Genomic DNA, 7906 nt, shown 5'->3' on the forward strand with positions numbered 1-7906 from the left:
ACAAATTACTTGCGCTGCTGCTGGTCCCGGAGTAGTGTGGTAGGTCATACACACTGGTGAATACAATATGAAGGGTTTTGGAACCGCGCTGCTCTGGACCAAGTCTCCCGATAAACGTGGATGGCAGAGGATGAGCCCCTTTCTCCCAACACCCAAAGGATCCAATCTTCAAAAGATCTCCTCCTCTAAGGGTTTAAATGGGATAGGCAGAATAGTGAAGCACCCTTTGCAATTTTTTCTTAAAAGGTTTTATTATACTCACAAGAGTTGGTAGACAAAAAGCATATAATACAAAATATCAGAACGTCAGGTTCCTGCCCGACCCGGGTTTCGCTGTCTCGCTTCCTCAGGGGCATCTGCTGTGCATGCTTGCACTCCGGCCCTTAAATAACCCAGCTGCTCTTAATCAGTTAACCAGTAAGGTTCCGGAACATGCAGCAGTTACTAAAACAGTTGTACATCTCACATACTTAATTTGTCATTGTTGTTCCTTTATGCTTTCACAAACACATTAGATATAAAAATAAGGAAGGTTCCTTCCTCCTTTATGAGAGTCATAAAATCATACATAAAACATATAAAACATTAATGAAATAAAAATAGGGGATCATTTCCCTCTATTATAAATTAAACAAACCACATTTCTATCCTTATGTTGCCGCACCATTACATATTAAATTGCAGCCTAATTCGCATTATAACATCATATAACCAAAATCTACATTACCGTTCCTAGTATCCACCCACTCCTAGTGCATAATGTCAGTATCCCCCGCCCATTCTTACTAGCGTCATCCAGGTATCCCTGCCCCACCTCCCTCCTCTGTCATAATATCATGTGGCAGCACCGCCCAATGGAACGGTCCGAATATCATGACATCACTCACAGGTCCTTGAGAAACCAAATAAAGGAGGACAGATGCCGACATGGGTACAGACAGGCTACTGGAACATGTATTGAATGTATAACTGTCCCCTAAACTGCCTATTCCTGAATCTTATATCCACCAATCTCCACCTAATTCCTCCTATAGCGCAATACGGGTATCCTCGACCCCGCCTTCTTCCCCCGGCGTGCGTCTCTTGGGGCACCATCACTCCGCCCCCACGACGTCACCCACAGGTCCTTAGGAGGCGCGGTGGTGGAGAGCCAGATCACGCCAATAGGCGCAAGTTACAGTATACAAGGTTTCAAATCAAATTCAATATTAAGCCCTCCTGGTTGTAGGGTCCCTAATTGATAGATCCACTCCACCTCTTTCTTATTAATCTGTGCCAAAGCATCCCCTCCTCGCCAGTGATGTTTAACACTTTCTACTCCCACAAATGTTAAACCTCGCGGATTTTTTTCATGCTTTAATTTAAAATGTGCTGATACACTGTGGGTCATCAGGCCTTTTTTTATATTACGTAGATGTTCCTGTATTCTGACTTTCAGTTTCCTGACCGTCCTGCCCACGTACTGGAGCCCGCAAGGGCACTCCAGCACGTATACCATACCCTCTTTTTCACACGAGCAATCTCCTCTTATACGGAAATCAGCCCCATTCTTTTTTGATGTTATAAAATTGGTGTATCTCTGCCGTTCTTTCGAATTCCGGTTCTTACATCCTGCGCAAAATCCGCACCAGGTGAATTTTCCTCCATTTTTCTGGATCTTAATGTTTATTGGGGGGATGGCACTATGCACAAGTTTTGTTCTAATGCTTGCTGCTTTTTTAAATATAAAGGAGGGATTCTTTGGTATCATTTTTCCTAGTATCGGGTCATTCTTTAGAATAGCCCAATTCTTTTTTACCATTTTCTTAATGTTGTCGGACATGGAGCAAAATTTGGTTACAAAAGAGAATCTATAGTCCCTATCCACCTTTTTGTTAATCTCTATAGTTAGTTCCTTTCCTCCCACTTTTTCTAACTCCACACTCTGTATACACTCATCCAGAACAGTCTCATCATAACCTCTCTCCAAAAACCTATCTTTTAGTACCCCGCATTGTGTCCTATAGTGGCTCATCACTGTACAGTTACGGGCCATCCTCTTAAACTGACCTTTCGGTATGTTCTTGAGCCATGGGTTTTAAAAAAGGAATATTGAATAAAAAAGAATATGAATACCTTTCCATCCCATTCCCGCTAGTACCGGTGATTTACCATCTGCCCAAAGTACATAAAAATCCAACAGATCCTCCGGGGAGGCCAATTGTTTCGGGGCTTAACTCGTTGACGTGCAGGGTCACGGAATACATTGACTTTTATCTGCAAGGATACGTGTTGCAAAACCCCTCGCATTTAAAGGACACTGGATCCGTGTTAGATCTTATTGAAGGCCTTAGTCCCCCAACTGTGAATACATGGATGGCCACAATTGACGTGGCATCCCTGTACACTGTCATCCCAAAAAAATTAGGGATGGAGGCGGTAGAAAGTAGGATTAGGAATGATGAAAGAATAGGGGATCCACAGAGAGATTTTATTTTAGGATGCCTCAGTTATTGCCTCGATCATAACTATTTTTGGTTCAGGGACTCATATTACGTACAGTGCATTGGTACTGCGATGGGGGCGAAATTCGCCCCCAGTTTTGCAAATATTTTTATGGGTGCATGGGAGGAGAGTGCCATCCTTCCCACACTAGGAGCGGACACCGCAGGAGGCAAATTGACCTTCTGGAGGAGGTACATCGATGACTGTCTCCTAGTGTGGGAAGGAGGAAGAGAGGGACTCGAGTTGTTCATTGACCAACTGAACAATAATGACTGGAACCTACGATTTGCAAGCATTAGAACAAAACTTGTGCATAGTGCCATCCCCCCAATAAACATTAAGATCCAGAAAAATGGAGGAAAATTCACCTGGTGCGGATTTTGCGCAGGATGTAAGAACCGGAATTCGAAAGAACGGCAGAGATACACCAATTTTATAACATCAAAAAAGAATGGGGCTGATTTCCGTATAAGAGGAGATTGCTCGTGTGAAAAAGAGGGTATGGTATACGTGCTGGAGTGCCCTTGCGGGCTCCAGTACGTGGGCAGGACGGTCAGGAAACTGAAAGTCAGAATACAGGAACATCTACGTAATATAAAAAAAGGCCTGATGACCCACAGTGTATCAGCACATTTTAAATTAAAGCATGAAAAAAATCCGCGAGGTTTAACATTTGTGGGAGTAGAAAGTGTTAAACATCACTGGCGAGGAGGGGATGCTTTGGCACAGATTAATAAGAAAGAGGTGGAGTGGATCTATCAATTAGGGACCCTACAACCAGGAGGGCTTAATATTGAATTTGATTTGAAACCTTGTATACTGTAACTTGCGCCTATTGGCGTGATCTGGCTCTCCACCACCGCGCCTCCTAAGGACCTGTGGGTGACGTCGTGGGGGCGGAGTGATGGTGCCCCAAGAGACGCACGCCGGGGGAAGGAGGCGGGGTCGAGGATACCCGTATTGCGCTATAGGAGGAATTAGGTGGAGATTGGTGGATATAAGATTCAGGAATAGGCAGTTTAGGGGACAGTTATACATTCAATACATGTTCCAGTAGCCTGTCTGTACCCATGTCGGCATCTGTCCTCCTTTATTTGGTTTCTCAAGGACCTGTGAGTGATGTCATGATATTCGGACCGTTCCATTGGGCGGTGCTGCCACATGATATTATGACAGAGGAGGGAGGTGGGGCAGGGATACCTGGATGACGCTAGTAAGAATGGGCGGGGGATACTGACATTATGCACTAGGAGTGGGTGGATACTAGGAACGGTAATGTAGATTTTGGTTATATGATGTTATAATGCGAATTAGGCTGCAATTTAATATGTAATGGTGCGGCAACATAAGGATAGAAATGTGGTTTGTTTAATTTATAATAGAGGGAAATGATCCCCTATTTTTATTTCATTAATGTTTTATATGTTTTATGTATGATTTTATGACTCTCATAAAGGAGGAAGGAACCTTCCTTATTTTTATATCTAATGTGTTTGTGAAAGCATAAAGGAACAACAATGACAAATTAAGTATGTGAGATGTACAACTGTTTTAGTAACTGCTGCATGTTCCGGAACCTTACTGGTTAACTGATTAAGAGCAGCTGGGCTATTTAAGGGCCGGAGTGCAAGCATGCACAGCAGATGCCCCTGAGGAAGCGAGACAGCGAAACCCGGGTCGGGCAGGAACCTGACGTTCTGATATTTTGTATTATATGCTTTTTGTCTACCAACTCTTGTGAGTATAATAAAACCTTTTAAGAAAAAATTGCAAAGGGTGCTTCACTATTCTGCCTATCCCATTTAAACCCTTAGAGGAGGAGATCTTTTGAAGATTGGATCCTTTGGGTGTTGGGAGAAAGGGGCTCATCCTCTGCCATCCACGTTTATCGGGAGACTTGGTCCAGAGCAGCGCGGTTCCAAAACCCTTCATATAGTATCTTCATGAAGCTTGTCAGCAGAGGGAAGTATGAAGTGCTCTAAAATTTCCTAGTAGATGGCTGCGCTAACTTTGGACTTGATATAAAACAGTGCACCGGCAGATGACATGCCTCCCCAAACCATCACTGACTGTGGAAACCTTACACTGGACTTCAAGAAACTTGGATTGTGTGCCTCTTCACTCTTGCTCCAGACTCTGGAACCTTGATTGAAATGCAAAATTCACTTCATCAGAAAATAGGAGTTTGGATCACTGAGCAACAGTCCAGACCGATTTTCTCCTTAGCCAAGGTAAGAAGCTTCTGACATTGTCTCTGGGTAATGAGTGGCTTGACACAAGGAATCCGACAGTTGTAGCCCATGTCCTCGATACATCTGTATGTGGTGGCTCTTGAAGCACTAACTCCATCCACAGTCCACTCCTTGTAAATCTTCCCCAAATTCTTCAATGGCATTTTCTTGACAATCATCTCAAGGCTGCAGTTATCCCTGTTGCCTGTGCACCTTTTTCTACCAAACTTTTTCCTTTCACTCAATTTTCCATTTCCGTTTTGTGGCTTCGCTATTATTGTGTAGCCTAATTAACCAGACTGAAGGACCATTTGGCTTATGAGGCCTTTGCAGGTGTTTTGTGTTGATTAACTCACTAGAGTGTGACACCATGGGGGACATTTATCAAGCCCTATACGCCACAATTGTGGCGCAAAAAAGTTTCACATTAAGGTGCACAGCATCTGTGCACCATAATGTGCATCTTTTTGAGCTGTAGTTGGCGTAGACTTCACTTTCTGGTGCACAGCAGGGCAGTGATGCGCCTGATTTATTACAAGGCTTCTGCCTCTTGATCTGCCAGTCTTGATATATCTCCCCCTATGAGTGTACAATATTGAATTTTTTCACAATATACTCCTTTTTTTAGATACTGGCTTTTGGGTTTTCATTAGCTGTAAGCAATATTCATCAACACTAAAATAAATAAATGCTTGAAATAGATCCCTCTTTATGTAAGGAGTCTATAGAATATATGAGTTTAACTTTTTGAATTGAATCACTGAAATAAATTAATGATGACATCCTGATTTATTGAGATGCACCTGTATGTCTCATTTATGATGTGCGACTTTTTATAATCACATCGCACTTGCACCAAATTTAATAAAACCAAGCGCCATCTTCATAAATTTGGCGCAGGTGTGAAAAAAAAACTTCTGTCAAAAAGTGGCCTCAAAGACACCTGCAATGATAAAACCCCACACAGTGATTTTTAGAACATTGCATCAATTTAAATCCAACATTAGTGTAACGGGGAGCCGGTGATGCGCTCGCTTCCTGCAGCGCCACCGGCATAATATCCCTGAGGAGGAGCGAAGACGCGGCCAGCGTCCTCGTCTCCCTAGTAACAAGGGGGCAGGAAGGACCCGGCGGCACACGCCTCCTCAGCGTGGCCGGCGTCCTTCATCCCCTGGACAACGAGCAGAGGGGGAACTGAGCACTAATGGCAATGAGTCGGCACTCAGGTGTTTAGATCTGATGGACATGGGTCACGTGACGATGGCCACGTCACGTGACTCATCAATTAGACCAATTTAAACAGTTAACCTGCTGGCCACAGGTTGCTTGTGATTGGTCTTATTACCTCACTAGCGTTATCTGCATGTGTGACTTCGTTTGTTTGACTTCGGCTTGTATTTGACCTTGACCTGGTGTTACCCCTTGTACTGACGTGATCTCTTGGCTCCTGACCTCAGCTTGTATTGACTTCGATTTTGTATTAACCCTTTTTGCCTGTGTTACCTCCTGGCTCTTGACCTTGGCCTCCAGTTGTTCCTGTTGTGGTACTTTCCCACCCTGGGAAACTTTGCGCTTCTGTTTGTTCTGTATTTGTCTTTTATTTTCTTCCCTCGTTATTTCCTTCCTTTAGGTCCCTGCACGTACGTAAGCTAGGGACTGCCGCCCAGTTGTACCCCATCGGTTAGGACGGACCGTGCAAGTAGGTAGGGATAGAGGAGTGGGTGGAGTTTAGGGCTGCACTTATCCCTACCTTTTCGTGACAATTAGTCTAATGCAACAACTGTTGTGACTGAGCTCTAACAAATGTGAGTACTCTCATTGGAGAGAATACATTACTCAATACAGCAACTATTTCCCTGGAAATATATGAAATGGCATCCCCCTGTGTGCAATAAAAATTTAGGGGAGGACTCTGGTACTCAGCTCCTAGTTTGTCTTTTAAAAATGAATTCACATAAACTGATTTGTGAAAAAAAAATTTAAATAACTTTCAGCCACTGAAGTACTCTTAATTTTTATTATATACATTTCCAATTCAAGGTGTATTGGTCATCACATTGTAGGGAGAAATTAAGATAAATAGATAGATTGATAAATAGATACAGTACAGACCAAAAGTTTGGACACACCTTCTCATTCAAAGAGTTTTCTTTATTTTCATGACTATGAAGGCATCAAAACTATGAAGTAACACATGTGGAATTATATACATAACAAACAAGTGTGAAACAATTGAAAATATGTCATATTCTAGGTTCTTCAAAGTAGCCACCTTTTTCTTTGATTACTGCTTTGCAAACTCTTGGCATTCTCTTGATGAGCTTCAAGAGGTAGTCCCCTGAAATGGTCTTCCAACAGTCTTGAAGGAGTTCCCATAGATGCTTAGCACTTGTTGGCCCTTTTGCCTTCACTCTGCGGTCCAGCTCACCCCAAACCATCTTGATTGGGTTCAGGTCCGGTGACTGTGGAGGCCAGGTCATTTGGTGCAGCACCCCATCACTCTCCTTCATGGTCAAATAGCCCTTACTTTCAAAGTTTTCCCAATTTTTCGGCTGACTGACTGACCTTCATTTCTTAAAGTAATGATGGCCACTCATTTTTCATTACTTAGCTGCTTTTTTCTTGCCATAATACAAATTCTAACAGTCTATTCAGTAGGACTGTGTATCCACCTGACTTCTCCTCAACGCAACTGATGGTCCCAACCCCATTTATAAGGCAAGAAATCCCACTTATTAAACCTGACAGGGCACACCTGTGAAGTGAAAACCATTTCAGGGGACTACCTCTTGAAGCTCATCAAGAGAATGCCAAGAGTATGCAAAGCAGTAATCAAAGCAAAAGGTGGCTACTTTGAAGAACCTAGAATATGACATATTTTCAGTTGTTTCACACTTGTTTGTTATGTATATAATTCCACATGTGTTAATTCATAGTTTTGATGCCTTCAGTGTGAACCTACAATTTTCATAGTCATGAAAATAAAGAAAACTCTTTGAATGAGAAGGTGTGTCCAAACTTTTGGTCTGTACTGTATATGAGATAGATAGATAGATAGATAGATAGATAGATAGATAGATAGATAGATAATAGATAGATATGAGATAGATAGATAATAGATAGATATGAGATAGATAGATAGATAGATAGATAGATAGATAGATAGATAGATAGATAGATAGATAGATAGA

Source organism: Bufo bufo, chromosome 3 (genome assembly GCF_905171765.1).
Source record: "Bufo bufo chromosome 3, aBufBuf1.1, whole genome shotgun sequence".
Lineage (NCBI taxonomy): Eukaryota > Metazoa > Chordata > Amphibia > Anura > Bufonidae > Bufo > Bufo bufo.